The 16,776-nt window shown below is 40.8% G+C and overlaps 1 protein-coding gene across 1 annotated transcript in view; it reads left to right on the forward strand.

The window, feature by feature from the left end:
• Positions 1-205: 205 nt before the first annotated feature.
• PPARG (peroxisome proliferator-activated receptor gamma) overlaps positions 206-16,776 on the forward strand; it is a 97,124-nt gene continuing 80,553 nt past the window's right edge. The window contains exon 1 of the mRNA XM_015420238.1: positions 206-269. The gene's annotated coding sequence lies outside the window, so the exon portion shown is untranslated. The remainder of the gene's footprint in view (positions 270-16,776) is intronic.

Below are 16,776 nucleotides of genomic sequence, written 5' to 3' on the forward strand. Positions count from 1 at the left end.
CCCGGAGCACTTCTCCCCCTCGTGCCTGCCGCTGGTGCGCTCGGTTTTGGCGCTCGCCCCCCATTGGGCAGCCTCCAACTGCCTCCGCCCGCCTCCCTCCAGTAGCCCGGGTCCAATGGGTGGTGGGTGGGGCGCGGGGGGGTGGCTAGAGGGCGGGGACGGCCGTGCCGCCGGCCCGGGAGGCGGCGCCTGCCCATAGGACGGGCTGGGCGGGGGGAGTTCATGCCACTAGAAGGGAAGAGTTTCTCCGGCGGAGTTGACAGCGCCAGGTCAGTGTGGGAGCGAAAGCGGCAGCGAGAGCCTCTCGCGGCGCGGCGGGACGGGGGCTCCGCTTGCCTTCGGCGGCGGGGCTGCCTCTCGGGGCTCTGTGGCGCAGGGCGGGAGGTTGGCTCGGTAGGGACCGGCGTGCTTGTGGGACGCGAAGGGAAAGGGGAGTAGCGTCGCCGCCGGGACTGCCCTCCGCACTTTGGATACCCTGCAGACATCCCTGCTCTTCCCGGGAGAGCTTCCGAGAAGCCTGATAAAGGGCGGGCAGACTGAACGGGGGGGAAAGGTTCGCGACAGTGAAGGAGTGTTCGGGGGTAGCAGAAGCAAACGTGTCGTTGATACGCGGGAAGTTTTGCGCTGTGTGGGGAGCGTAAGCGTGGTGGTTGGTGCCATAGAAGCAGTGTTCCCTCTAAGCTGAGTTGGTGTGAGCTAGCTCACAGTTTTTTAGCCTCCGGCTCACAGATTTTTTGCCTTCGCTCAGGAAGGGTGGCCCCAGAGCAAACTGATTTATGCAATTGCCAGATTGCTCGCTCACAACTTTAATGCCAGGAGCTCACAAAGTAGAATTTTTGCTCACCGGACTCCACCGCTTAGAGGGAACATTTCTTTCTGGTTGGGGCAAGGTCGGGGTGGGGGGGTTGGTCTCGAAGCTCTGTGGGAGAACAAACGCGTCAATCTGTCGAGTCAAGGAGCACATCCACTTAATGCCAGGCTACCCCTTTCCTGAAAAGCGCGTGTCATGTGCGTGCACAAACGAGTCAGCTGGGCTTAGAGACTTGGAGGCCAGACCCCTGTCCAAGTTAAAGGACTCCAAAGGCCTGAATTCAGATACGGGGTGGGGGGGTGAGTCGGGGTGGGGGGTACTATTTGTCTATTGTAATGTAAGTCTCCAGAGAGAGTAAAAATCTTTGAAGACCCTTTAGCTGTGGGCCTGGTGGCTGCCTTCACAAAATCCACGGTGAATTATAATGATAATAAGGAGACAATAGTAGGAGCTTGGTAACAGTTATAAAGGTCTATAGGTTAGACATAATTTGGGAGGAGTACATGGACTTTGGGAGTTATCTGCTTCAGTTAGTGTATTCTTTCATGTGAAGAGGTGATGCTCTTATGGGGCTGTGAAAAAGCAACTTGTCCCATGGAACTATGCCCATGTTGCACTACATTTGTGATGTTGGAATAGTTTCAAAAACTCAACTGTTGCTGTGTGGAGGTCCATTCAGGCACGATAATGAGCAAAAGCTTTCTCAAACTTCTGATTTACTTTTTCATCATTTTTACTTTCTACCCATGACAGGGAGTATAAATGGGGTTCCAAGTGTGATCCTGCCACAATAGCGATTATAGTGTGTGTTGTGAAATGTATGATGTCTTGGTGTCATATCCCAGATTTGCATTGTGTTTTGTAAGTTTCCCAGTGTCATTTCTCCCTAGGGCAGACTGGCTAGAGACTGCAAGTTCCTGTGGGTGTTGTAACATTGAGGCAATATGTGTGAGTTATGATCCAACGTGGTAACAAGGTCATGATTTAAAACTGCTGTAGCATAGGACCAGTTTCTTCTGGTAGCACTTTAGTGATAAGACAAGGAAGTTGCTGACCTCTAGAAGTTTAGAACTCCCAGTGTGCAAAGCATATTTTTCCCCATGATGATAGGTTGAGAATATCAGTTATCTGATCAAACTTCTAGATACAGTAAGATTTTGGGTCTTTTTTCTTTCTTTTTCCCCCCTGTCAAGTCACAGCTGACTTATGGCAATCCTGTAAGGTTTTCAAGGCAAGGGAGGTTCAGAGGTGGTTTGCCCATTGCCTGCCTCCACATCACAACTCTGGCATTCCTTGGTGGTCTCCCATCTAAACACTGCCCAAGGCTGACCCTTCTTAGCTTCCAGGATCTGACCCTTTGTGATGACATATGACACACAACAACCACTGTCCAATACATATACACCTCTTTTTGACGTAGCACGTAATAATTTAACATTTAGCATTACTTTTAAAAATACATGTAATGCAGTGTTCCTGAAAAGATATTAGGAGAGAGACATGAATATCTGTAGTGCTACATTAATTTGTGACTCATCACTGTCATACTGGATCCTGCATTACTTTGAATGAAAATGTTGCTACTGTGAGAAAGATGGTAAAAGAGAAATCAACAGTACCATGTAGCTTTTTATATTTGCATTATAGAACAGCTTATGGGGGGGGGGGACAATTTCAATCTGGTATGTGAAAACAGCCTTCTTCCTAGCTAATGGGTCCTATTGATTGTACCCAGTCTGGATTTTTGTACTGTAGCTGGTTCTGTTAATATCCTTTCTGGGTGCCTGTAGATAGCTGTGGAAAAGTTCCTCTCATTACATCACTTGCTGTCCCATCAGTTATTTCTGTACCAGTCTTCTTGATAATCTGAATTCTTTTTTAAAAAATCTCATAACACCTCTGTTGCATTTGCTTAAAGATCTTCATAAACATGTACTTCATTATATCTTACCAAGCTAGTACAGTAGTCTTCAATCCATGGGTCTTGGGTTGGTCACAGAACCCTGCATGCTAAATTGCAAGCCTGTACAGAACAACTTGGGAGATGGTGCCTTTTGGAAGTTTCCACTCATAATGTGTATTTGTAGAGAGTGGGGTCCCCAACTTTTTTGACCCTGTGGTCACCTTTGGAATTCTGACAGAGGGTGGTGGGCACAACAACGAAATGGCTGCCACAAGAGGCAGAGCCAACTGCAAAATGAAACTCTTCAACTCAAACTCTTCAGCACTTCAGGCAGAAGCTCTAACAGAATTTATTTATTTATTTAACTTTCGATTTCTAGACTGCTCAACCCCCGAAGGGCTCTGAGCGGTTTACATAGTACAATTTAATTACATTACCTTACTAGGGCCACACATTGAGGGGAAATGACTACCTATCAGGCACACGTGGCAGGGTCTTGGTTGTTGTTTCTGCGGCAGTTCTTAGTCCCGGGTGATGATGTCTCGGCGCAGATCTTCTTCGACCGCAGCGACTTCTTCCGGGGATGGTCCCCCAGTGCACGACGGCGCGCGCTGCTGCAGCTGGCCTCTGTCCTGATTGGCTCAGGCCTACCACGTTGCCTCGCCGCCGCGCCCTGCTGGCCCAATCTCCGTCCGGGCTGCTCTTTTAATGCCTTTTAAAATGAATGTATTGTTAAAATATCAACACACAGCTTATCTTCAGTCATACAGTAAAGATCCTCATGCTGGGGTGGCAGCTGCTGCCAAAGTGACTTTAAAAATCAGTATAGACTATCCAATCTAATGGCCAATCAGACGTCCAGCTGGGCAAAAGCCCCACCTGGCCCCACCCATTTTCTAAAAACACTGGCCAAAGCTAGGTAAGGTATCTTTAGACACCATGGCACCCACAGGCACCGCCACGTTGGAGAACTGTGGTAGGGGGTAAGGGCACCATTCTTCCTGCTTATTCACCCCCCCTATACATAACAAGAAACAATAGTTTAGTGAGTGAGAGAATCCCTCCATGCCTCTGACTGTTGGCTTGTTCTTCAGTATGGTATGCCTTCTGGTGTCTGGGTTATGTGTCCTGTATCCAGCTCCTTGTTTGTTGCCCACAAGCCTAGCCTTGACACTTGTGATGTCATAAGTCTGTCTTTCTGGTGATCCTGATGTCACATAATTTACTGTCTCCTTTTTTTGTAGCTCAAGGGGCCCCATGCTTGGTGGGTCCCAGGTCTGTTCTACTATACCTACAAAATCCACTTGAAACTCAGTCCAGAGAAGCTTAGGAGAGCATGTCTGCACAGAAACTGGTTTAAGTACACTGTTAAAGCCACCACTGACAAAATAAACATTTGTGCATTTTTTATACAACATGGTGCCTTCTTTTATTGTTCTTTCCATATAGGAAATTCTGTTGTGTGAAGTGGATCACAGCAATGCAACATTTAAATTGAATTTATTCTTGGGGTCTTCAGCATCCTAATCCTTAAATTAGTTACAGTCACTCCTGTGCATATTTACTCAGAAGTAAGTCCCAAATAAATGCACTAGGATTGCTGCTCTAGGACAAATAATAATGTTGATTTTCAGTGGGATTTCCAAACATGGAAACTTCCACAGGGTTACAGTTTTAGATTGCTAACTTAAAATCACCAGAACTTCACACATTGTTCTCCCCTCCTCCATTCTCTCACAACAACAACAACCCTGTGAGGTAGGCCAGATTGAGAGTTAGTGACAGGCTCAAAGTCACTCAGAAAGCTTCCAGGCCAGAAGTAGGTATTTGAACCTAAGTCACCCAGGGCCTAGCCTGCTATTATGTCCACTTATACCCCCTACCCACCCTCCCATACACAGTTTTGGAATAGCAGGAGGTTTTGCTCGGGAGTTTTGAAAATAATTTACTACGGGACTCAAATCTAGCTCTTCTACTGCAGACTAACACAGCTACCCTCCTGAATCTTACTAGAAAGAATAAATGATTGCAGGAATTATCTGGTAAATATAATATTACCCAATTTCTGAAAGTAAAATTCTTCAAACTATCACCTTCCAATTAGTTATTAATATTTTGCTATGTAACACTTTTGTTTTTATCAGTCTTTGCCTACAACCCCAGAAACAGTAAGGCTACCCATATTTTAATAATCTTTGTTCCAGCACTAGCTTCTCATAACCATCACAGGTTATTTTTTACTGTGTGGCATTTTAAAGGAGGCTTGCAGTGTGTGCAGAAGGACTGCTATTTGGAGAATACCTCAGAAAAGCAGCAAATTTAGCTGTGTGCAAATTCACCTTGATGCTAAGAAATGTGAGTTGCTCAGGTTGTGAACCCAAATTTCTAAAGTCAAAGTCCTCTATCAACTAGCCTATACTGGCTGGATATATTTGCATTATTTGGAAGGCACAGGAAAACTTCATTTTATTTTTTTTCAGCTTGGCTAGCATTTTTCACAAGAAAATTCATCTCATACAAATATGCAATGATGCTGTCTAACAACGTGGAAATAATTTTATAAGGGCTACACCGTACTTGATCTTTGCCAAAAGGTCGAGAAGCTACTGCTATTCCAGTCTACTTGAAAAATTCCTTATGTACACATACACAAATTTCTCTTACTGTCTAGAAGGGAACATAGGCACCTAGCCCCCAAATCTAGTTCATGAACTAGAATTACATTGCTGGTGATGCTCAAAGACATGCAGAATTCACCCCTTTCCCTCGTGACTCCATGTATCATCTGCATACCAGGCAGACTTTACACAGTCAGGACAAAGTCTGTGAAGCCAGTATTACGAATCCCAGAGTCCCATCAAGCTGAACAGCGAGCAGTCATGCTGAACAGCAAGCAATAATTAGCAATTATCTATATAAATAATTTTGGTGCATGTATGTTGTACATTATCTTTATGTAGCCATTGCAAGGCCTTAAAAATGCCAGCATGTTGCAGTTAACATTCATGAATGAATTCACCCTCAGAAGAAAATCTTTAAATGCTCATGATTTCAATACAGAAAATATTTCACAGGCAAATCAGATTACATTTTTCCAAATAAAAATATTTTGAAACTGTAGTTTGGCATCACCTGTAGTTTGGCATTTGTGAAAACATTTCCCCCCATGATTTTTAGAGAAACTGAAATTGATTATTGGGCCAGCTTCCCATTGAAATTGGCATTGAAGTAGATATGGGGGGCTGTGAGGAACCATGCAGTGAGAATAAATTATTACGAAACTTCTCCCTGTAGCACTGTGGAACAAGAATGCAGAATCCAGGGCTAGATCCTGCTTCCCTAGCCATGTATCTCAAAAGTCTAGCTCTTCATTGCTCTGGTTTCTGAAGTTCTCCCTTTGAACCAGAGTGACAGAACAAAGGTAGAATATGTTTTTCTCTCTTCTTGCCTCTGTGTTAATGTTGAGTTTGGGAAGGAATTAATTTCATCCTCTAATTTCACCTCTCATTCCAGGATATTGGGCCCTGCCTCCCAAATTTAGAAGTCATGGAGGAGGAGGAGGAGGAGGGCTGTTTTAGTTTCAGTTAGTTCAGAATCGATAAAAGTGTATTGTGTCCTGGAGCATAGTGCTCTCACAACTCATTTTTTTTCTCCAGGGAAGTATGCCTCGGGGTAGGCATCCCACAAACCTAATCTGTCAGAGACACTATAAAGTGTGAGCGGCTCAAAAGAGCAACTGGACAGGGCACTTAATATTTCCTCCCTCAGCTGTTTTTCCTCTCAAAGTTACCTCCACCCTAAGAAGTTTTCCTTCCAGTGGGAAAACTACTTGAATGCTTTCTCTATCTCTTTCGCGCATGGGAAGAAAATCAATTGGGGGCATGTGTGAATTTGACAGGGGAACAGAAGGAAGAGAAAGGGATCAAGTAGCCCCGCTCCATTCCACCCCCACCAATCCTTTTCTTACCTTTCAGCATTCCTTGGCTGGTTTTGGTTTTTCAAAGAAATACTTTGGGAAGAAGCACAATACAACTGGCTATCTCTTCCAGTGTGGCGTATTGTGGCTGAGAGAATTTGGAAAGCCTGTTCTCTGCAAAAAAGAAGGGATTGGGTGTTTTCCCAGCAGCATCTGCATTTAACACAGAATCCAACCTGACTGCAACTCTGCATAGCTACTGCTGCTCCCCCCCCTTTATTTATAGCTGTTATCCTTTACTTGTATACCATGTACACAGCATCCCTCCAACAGAAACATAAAATTATATATAAAAAAAATCTATCCCTGATACCTGTCAGAAGTTATTTACATTTATATCATCTGAAATATTTAGTGAATTATCTAGGTGTTTGATTTATATCAGTAGGCAGTTTTTTTAGTGTGGGTTTCTAGACATGAATGCAGTTTAGAAGAGTAATATATTAATGAACACCGATTACAGATCTTTGCAGGTTAGATGTGTTTCTTCTGTTCTTTGTCATCAAATCACAGCCTCTATCGTCATCAAAGGAGTCTAATATATTTGTAGCAGCTGAGGACTGTAGAATAAGTTATCTCATGCTGTTTTACAGCTCATTCATGATGATGATAACAAACTGCCTGAGGAGTCAGGATTCCATTATTCATTCTCATGGCTGAGCGGGACAGCTATATGTTTCTTTTAAGCTTCGTTCCTGTTAAACAGGAAAATGTTCAACTACTATTCATCTAGCTATATTGTGTGGACTGTATCTTTTAGCTCACTGTTCCTAGAGGATAATGCCCAATGTATACATAAAGTAGCATAAGAGGTTAGTCTATGTAAGCCAGTATTTCCCCCCCAGATGTTAGTTTCTTATGTGCAGATAGCTTTTTTCTTTTTCCCAGTGAGAACATTTAAACATGCAGCACCCCACTTACATTCTGAAGTGACACAGACCAGCAAAAACATTACCACTTGGTTCTGCTGATTATGTATACAGGCTTCAGCCTTAAAACAACTGTATGAGGGAAAAATTCTCACTAAACCTATCTGAATTTATTTATCAAGAAATATATATTTGGGATAGGGCAGTAGGAAATATAAAACAGATAAGGCACTAACTTTTGTAAAGTTTTGTTTTTCTGTTTTAGTGTAGAAGTATGCAAGTCTGTAAGTCTGACGAGTTGGTCCTACAAGGAGAGCACTTGACCTGTTCAATAAAGAGCTGAGTCAGACTATTCGTCTATTTAGCTAATCTGTCAACCATTCCTTAGTGCAGGCTGAGATTTTTTTCTGAGCCTGCTACCTGAAACGGGAACTGAACCTGGTGCTCTACGGATGAAAACCTTGTGTTCTAACCCTGACATATTATTCTCTTTATACATTTTGAGGTTGCTTCATGATGTTGATACTTTTTGTAATGAGAACAATAGCAAAATAGGTTCTACACATGCTGTGGAGTATTAATATTTGAATATACTAAATGTGGGGGTTTAAATATTTTTTGAAGAGATGTTTATTGCTCTTTTATTTTGGAAAGTTTGATATTCTATGGATTCTTGATACTTGGATTTAAAGTATTTTAAATTCCAATTTTGATTTTGTTTCTTTTTTTGCATCACCACTGTGAAAGGCATTCTCAAATCGTAACATCACATGGCTGTTCTATCAGTTCAGATCGGGTGATACATAAAGAAAAAATAATAATTATAGGCTTTGGAACTGGCTGATCACTTAAGCTGTAATGGTCAGAAGAACAGGTTTTACCACTGAAGGGGCGGGGCTTTAATAATCCATATCAGGAGTTTGAGAAAAAGATAACTTGCTGAATTTTCTACTATTCATTGGCATTGCACTTTTATTTTCTAGCCTGGCACCTACATTGATTAAAGGCAAGGGCCCTGATCCACAAGGAACTAGACGAGTTGCATCCCCACAGAAATGAATGAGGATTAAGTCAGTTGTTACTAATTTGTCCCCACTGGCTTAATAATCACAGTATGATTCCTCTGAATCCAGGCCAATGTTTTTTTTATTTTATATTTGTGAATATTTTATTTTGCTCTAATTATTTAATATCATAATGGAAAGATTTTCTATGCCAGCAAATGGTTTTAGATGGGTGAATAATTGATTGATTCACTAACAGGTCACCACACACCACAATGTTACATCAGTACTACAGCCTGACCACTGTTCACTGCAGCATGTTCCTGGGCTTGACCTTGTATTGTCAGTTGCTATGTTGTTTAATTACAGTCAATTTTAGTATATTTCAGTAGATCTCCAGCCCCTCACAGGAAAATTTAATATTCTTTCATTAGCAACATCCAGTTATTCTCAGAAAAAGTGGTGAGTGTAGCTTATGAGCATGAACATCTGATCAGGAGCTCATTGCATATTTTCTGAAGAGATTTTCAACCTTTCCAAGAATCTCTAAGATTACACTAAATGTCACAGTCTGTCTTTGGTATGATCTAGCTATTCCTAGAACTAACATTGCTACTGAGGATAAAAATTTAGAAAATAATATTTCGACATCTTTATTATGGCTAGTACCCTATTTTTTCATAATTCAAAAGTGTATACCAGTGATAGATTTAAGGGTTTTTTAAAAAATGATTATTTATTAATCCCCCCCCCCAAAAAACACCACCTATCAATGGTGATATGGAAGAATACACATTCCACTGACATTCCAAAACTTTGTTTGCAGTAGCTGCTTTCCATGCTTGTCATGGGGTAATTGGGCCTATTGTTTGTACTTGCCAGATTATCTAATAAAGTATTCTTTCTCCTCTCTGGGCAAAATGCTTTTTTAGCAGCTGAGTGGGAACAGTTGAGGGAGGAAGGGGCCACTTCATTAGGAAGGACTGGGAGAGCTGGATGGTGGGCAGCTCTCATCAGGCTGCTTTGTCTTCTCCTTTAAAAGAAAGAGCATATTTGAGTATAGAAGTGGTCAAATGTCAGTATCCCCTTAGGCACAGAGCAGGTATGAAAAGTAGTAACAAGGGAACAGCTTTTAGTTCAGAATGCCCTAAAATAAAATAAGATCTCTCTGTATGATTTGGGGTGCTGATACTCTTTTCCTGTTTCAATATGGTGGACTTAGTAAAGTTGAAAACTACACAGGCCTGACAGTAGCATGAGCTTGGCAAAGGTGCAGTCAGCACTAGTTAGGCAGGTGTGAGCTCTTCTCTGTAATTTCCCATGTCTGTGACCCCAGAGTGGTTCCCAGGACACCAGTCTAGTTACGTTTCCTTTCTCAGTGCCCTAAAAAGCCATATGAAGTGTATGTCCTGATTTTATAGTGCTGGAAGAAATTGCCTATGATTTTTAACCTCAGTCCTTATTTTCACTGTTTTGCCTGGAGGCTAGAGGAAAAGGAGTCTCCTATGTTTGTTAAAACAGGGCACAATATTATTCCATCGCGTTACACAAACTGTTTTAATTCTAGAAATAACTTATATTGGAAACATTGTTTCTGATGGTTGATTTGTGGTTCCTCATTTTGTTTACGAAGACAGTTTTTCCTGTATCAGCAGAGAGTCACAGAAGTCACATCAAACAGCTGACCCTGTGCATCATTTGCTAATGCAACCACTGCGTGAGGTAATGTTGTGGTTGTGAAAGTCACGTGTACATCTTTCCATTCATTTTTTTGACTGACAAGATGTCAGTTCTATGTAGGTGAAAGTTCAAGCAAAGAGGTAGAAAACCTCCTGAGTGGTTTATCTTTGCTTTTGGAAATAAAATGCGTAATTTTCTAAATAAGAAGCATTCCTCATACAGAAAAAAAGTGAGACACAGAGTGGTTTGGAGGCTGTTGCAAGGCTGTGACACATCCTGTGCTTGCTGTATTTGGAATATTTGCAATATCATTACTCTAAAACACAGGGATCTTTTTTCTTTTTTTGGAGATGTTTGTATGCATTGTTTTCCAAAATCATAGTGATAGGATTTCTGGGATGCAAGCCCAGTTTTCTAGGAGAACCTGGTTGTGAAGGCAGAAACCAAAGATTTGTCTAGAAAGATTTATAGGAGAGAAGGAATATCAGGTATTTAAAGAGGAGCTGAAAAGAAGGATCTGGGAACGCCTGATAGTAAAGTTTAAAAGTTAGTTTTCCCATATGGTGTTGATTTCAGAAACATATTCATATGACAGAACAATATCAGGTGCTGGCTTAGAATCCTTTTTCCCAGACCAGTCCACTCTTGAAACACTCCTCTATTTGCATCATCTGGAGTTTTTGGTACTTGTTGAAATCAACACTGCCTTAAAAGGCTTTTGCTATACCTTGCAATAGTATGCGAGAATTTCTTAATAATGATATTGGAAAGAGATAATAGAACAAGAAATGCAAGTTAATGTGAAAATTGTATTAACTTCATATTCTTTCTTTGCTATCACCAAGGTGTGGTAGTACCCTCTTGCCCAAAGAGAATTTTATGTTTTATATTCATCATTTTGCGCAGATGCAGTTGCATAATCAGCTGTAAGTCTTTCTACCCATTTGCAGACTGTTATAGCAGGCTTGCATACAGAAAACACTAAAAGAAAGGATGAAACAGGGAAGGATAGAAAGAGAGTATCACATGCAAATTTTGACATCACATTACTGTTCATGAGCAAGTGCTTCATCAAAGTTCTCTAGTTAGAATTAAGAAGGGACAGAAGTAAATACAGGGATTGGATTATGAATATTCAGTTGCTTCTTCAAGCAGACATCAAAACTAAATAACACTACTAGGTTTTAGTATCTATACACATTTTTGTCTTTGCTGAGTTATGTTCTGTATAAACCCAAACATGCACTGTCCCTGATACAGTGTATTACAAAGACAGACAAAACACTTCAGAAGGCTTACTTTTTCACACAAATGTTTTTGCAGAGCTGGAATTCTAGCCAGCCTAACTCAAGTGTTTAATACATGGTAGATTTTCTTTAAACTAAGATTTCTAAAGTTTTCCCCACATTTTCTGTCAGATGTACATAGTGTAGGTACAGTGTTTGGTACTTTGTAGTATAGATTATAACAACTGAGATGGTAAACATGTATAGTGTGTATGTTTCCGATCACATGCTGAGAAAACTTTTCAGATTATCCCTGTGGTCCTCAGATAATATTTACCAGCTCACACCACATTGCATATTTCCTACATAGAGATGGATTCCACAGTCCAACCCTAGTAACTAAAAAAGTGTTACATATCATGGTTTTAGAAAGTGGATGCTCATTCAAATGCAGATTAGAAGGGTTAATTTCCCACTGAAATCTATGGAATTGAAGAGCACTAAACCTGGGTTGGACTGAGTACATTATCCTGAACATCATATATAATATATGATATGACATTTCCCTAAAAAAGAAAAATAGCTATCTGTGTGTGAGCCTCAATAATCAGACAGCAATTCTGTGTGCAAATTGCAATTAAATGTCTCCTAATATTATAGATCTACATAAGGATTTGTGCAGATGGACATATGAGCTTCTTTGTTCAATTCTACTGGTGCACTGTTGATGTTAATGGAACAAATATATCTCCCCTTCTCCCATGACATTCTAAAATATTGGCTTCTCAAAATATTAAAACATGGAGGGAGTTATGAATAACAAGCCTAAGAGATTTGATTCCACATATTTAAATAACGTCAGCTATCTTAATAACGAAATCTAGCTGCTGCTGTATAACTATTATTTGTTTTGGCTCTTTAAAGTCATTACCACAGTGTCTGTTCTGCTGAAATACCATCATTTGCAAAGACAAAATAAAGGCAGCTAAGTGACCTACTGTAGATAACTGGGTAGATAAGAGCAACAAATTGTTGATTAGATCGAAGATTTATGAAAAGCTATAAGAAAATGATTTGACAAATTAGTCAAAAGAGTTGCCTCAGTATTAAGCAACTTGATCTGCTAAATGGGACAGTGCTTCATCAGGATATCAAGCAGCTTCATCTTGGAGTGATGTATGGAATTGGGGGAGTCACATGCTGGGTGTTGGTAAGGAATGCTGAGAGAAGGAGTAGGAGCCCATTCCATTCCACTTCTGGGGTGGGGGATATTTATGGATTTGTGCAATGGAATAGATTCAACATTTTTATCCTGAGGGAAATCATATGTGCATAATATTCAACGATCTAAGCAAATTGTAAAATTCTGCTGTGAACTGATGTACAGAAATGACTGGGAAGTGAAAAGCAGTATCTGCTTGTACATTTCTATAAATTTCCTGAATCTCCCTCCTGCTTGGACCAGCTCTGACTTTGACCTTACGGTTCCTAGGTTTCTCTCAATAGATCTATGCTTTGCAAGGGATGTTCTACTCCTCTGGTAGAGTCAACTGTGGTCAGAGTCACCTTTTGCATGGCATCATGTGAGATCCTTTGATTTATAGGAGCCAGCGAGAGTTAAGGAAGATCATGTGATTAGCTGTGTAGATATACTCTCAGTCTCATGGACTCAGACAGAAATAGAGCATCACTTAAGTCAATGGAGGTTTTGTTTTGATTGTGTTATCCTGTTCAAGCTTGGGCAGGGCTGTGAGTTCATTTATTTACTGAATTTATGACAGAGCATTTTTTTCATAATTAGCAGTTTATAGAATGGGGAACACTTCTAAGAGCATCTTAAGCCTGCATATGGCTATCAATGATGACTTTTCCGTTATTATTTTTTTGGTTTGAGGTTTGTGCTTCAGTGCATCAGCTAGTAAAGTTTGAAAACAAGTTTTTAAAAACAAGTTCTAAGAGTTTGGATTCTGTTATGAAGGGAGTTATTTTTAATGACTGGGATATTTGGTCTATGGGAGAGTCAGTTTCAGGGTTAATTTATAACTAAAGAAAATTGATCTATAAAAAGAACAGTTACATAAGAAATATGCCAAGAAAATCGACACACAGATAAGGCTATCTGAGACTGTTTGGTCCCAGTGATTTTATAACTAAGGCATTCAGTTATAGGTGTGTTGGGAGTAACAAATCACAACTCTGTAAATTAATGGGGTACAAATATCTTTATCAAAATCTGTATGTATTCACATGCAAAGTCCAATCCTACCCTCTATAAATAAAGTTTGAGAAGTTATGTTGGGTACCTGTGCTGAAACTTGAGGCCACAGCAGTAAGAAATGCAGATACGGCATTAACTGGATCATTTTTCAAACATGCATTGTGATATAAAGCATTGCTTAAAATGAGATTAACCAAACCAATTGCTTTTTCCTTTAGAGAAGTGTTTGGTTGTGCATTTGCAGCACCATTAAATCAAGCACAGGACACAAAAGACATTCTTACACCTCTGTGTGTGCATGTGTGTGTGTAGCCTTAGTTTTGTGTTCTCTAATACGAGTAAGGACTGGATATTTACTTAAGAGCAAGCAGTTTAGGCTCTAGTTGACTGCAAATTAATTTCCTTAATTTATATAAACGATTTAAACTGCCTAGTACTGGCTTTTCATGGTAATAATCTAGCACCGTTTCTCAGTCATGTACAGTGCAGCAGGCTTAGAAGGCTGTAACTCTGCTCAGGAAGTGTGCTGTTAAAGAGGAAAAGCCTATTGAGATACTGTGAAGCAGAGACTTGCAATGAAAGAGGTACCAGGCAAAATACTGCCATGATCCAGTTTACACAAGGGTACAGTAATCTAGAATAAACCCAATGGTCCTAATGCTGCCACAGCATCAGAAATCATTTGCCAGGAATGAGGAATCTGCCGAAACGTGAGTTCAAAGCTAAGTGCTAGAGAAGTGTTGCTAGGGTTGCCAACTGCCTGGAGAAAAAATATGCCCTGTCCTTTCCATAGGGGCTTAATGGGGTGTTATTTACCAGGTGAGTCATGAATAGCTTCAACCGCCCATTTCCATACAGGGATGGGATATTTTCTCCAAGCTGTTGGCAACTCTAGGGGTCAGAGTAAACCCAAGTGTCCCATAACCAGTGCTATTTTTGGGCAGGAACGCACAGGAATAGAGTTCCTGCTGGCTCCCAAGTTGGCCACGCCCAGCAGGAACTCATTAGCATAATAGGCCACACCCACCAGCAGAAACTAATTAGGATTGGCTACATTAGGGGTGTGTGGCCTAACATGCAAAGGAGTTCCTGCTACAAAAAAGCCCTGGGTTTTGACAACAAACAAGGTAAACAGAATAACAAGCAAAAGGTGGGTGTGGCTGGATTAATGTGCTAATGAGCTGTGCTGTCAGGGGTGTGGCCCAATATGCTAATGAGTTCCTGCTGGGCTTTTTCTACAAAAAGAACCCTGCCCATAACTAACATAACATTATAAGGTTAACACTAAGTCTAAATGTGTCTAATACTATTTCTGTGATTGCATGAATGCTGTTAAGAAAGTGTAGAGGAGCCATTTTTAGATTAAACGTATGTTATAGTTCGTGTAGATTTTGCATTCATATTACAGGTGTTGAACCCAAGTTAAATTTCACATTTCAAAGTGTGCATTTTCATGTGCTAATGATTCCTTGGATTCAGGTATCACAAGCTGTAAAAAAAAGTATTCTCCCAACAAGATGTGATAGCAGCAATCCTGTTCACTGCAAATTGTCTGGGATAGGATATGTTCATAGTGCAGATACATATCCTGCTAAGGGCTCCTGCCCCACAGACATAGCACCTACTTGCTCACTGTGCATAATTTTCCTTATACACTGAAGCTGTGTCTAAATTTAAATGTAATGTTGCCAGTTAGCTGACAAAGTATTGTGTCTGCCTTGGGAAATGAATTACTCAGCATGCTTGTGTGTACTGTTGTGGTGACCCGCTCCTTCTCCCCACCCCTGACAGACCACCATGAATAGGTGGAGAGCACCAAGTGGCTTGCCAATGATTCCAGTGTTCTTTGTCCCCCTATTTGTGCTACCTGAAACGAATGCATGGGCACTGAGCAGCAGGCACACACTGAGGCACAGTGTCTAGAGGAGGATCTTCTTTCCATACCCCAGTCTCCTGGCCCAAATAATCTTCCAGAAGGAAGGAAAACTGGGAGTCTTAATTGGGCAGCTGAGAGGCCAGACAGGCTCTCAATGATGCCCATGAGTCAAGTAATGAATGCTCATTTGCCAAAATCTAGTAGATGAAGCTTTGAAATTCTGAATCCAGTAACTTGTGAGAAATTTAAATGTAAGCATGTTTTTGTTTTTTGATTTACAAGGAAATCAACATTTTAAAAATTCGTGGTCAGAAATGGCACTAGACCACATCAAAATGTGTTGTCTATTTGACTTGTTCCATTTGGCCATAAAAAACATGAACTGCCAAACAAGTGTAAGATATGATCTTGTACTCTCAAGGAGGCCTTTGAAGCTTCACTGTACTGTGATCCTCAGCACTGAGTTATTAGCACTTAATGATCATCATCAGCATTAAGTTATTAACACTTAATGGAGATGGTGATGTGGACTGGTCAAAACTGCCTTGCAGTCCCAATCAGAGTTATACCCTTCTAGTTCCATTGAAGCCAGTAGTCTTAGCAGGATGAAACCTTGCATAGGACTGCACTGTTTGAAAGTTACATTAATACACTTTTGCCCTCTAAAGAATATTTATACAGTTTTCTGACTTTGAGGTCATGCTTGCGGGCAGCGCTGTAGTAATTTATTAGTAGCGGCTTCATTGAGCTGATGATAGAAAGTTTGTGTGGCGCTGTAGTTATTTTTCTTTCTTCTGTTCTTATTTGACAGTTTGGGAGGTAGTGGGGAATATTATGGAGATCCACAAGTACTAGAACCAGAGAGAATGAAAAAGTGTACTTTAGCACATGAGATAGCAGGTATATGTCATCTTTGTATTAATTCATTTAGAAAAAGTGAAAAGGGATCGTCTGAAATCAAATCATTGGGAGCTGTGTCTGGAATCCTTTGGAAGTTAGTTACTCGTTAGACTTATTGGAATTAATAGGAAATGTAATCACAACTGGCATGGCTCATTAATTTCAATGGATTTTATGTGTAACCTGACTCTGGATTGAGACATTTGAGGGGTTTTAAAAAATCCCTAAAGAAATATCGCTAGCTTTGTGTATTGATAGAGTGTTTAAACCCAATGTTTAAACCTCCCCCCCACACACACACATACACTTGCTG

The sequence above is a fragment of the Gekko japonicus genome, unplaced genomic scaffold, assembly GCF_001447785.1.
Source record: "Gekko japonicus isolate JY-2015 unplaced genomic scaffold, Gekko_japonicus_V1.1 scaffold254, whole genome shotgun sequence".
In the NCBI taxonomy this organism is placed as follows: domain Eukaryota; kingdom Metazoa; phylum Chordata; class Lepidosauria; order Squamata; family Gekkonidae; genus Gekko; species Gekko japonicus.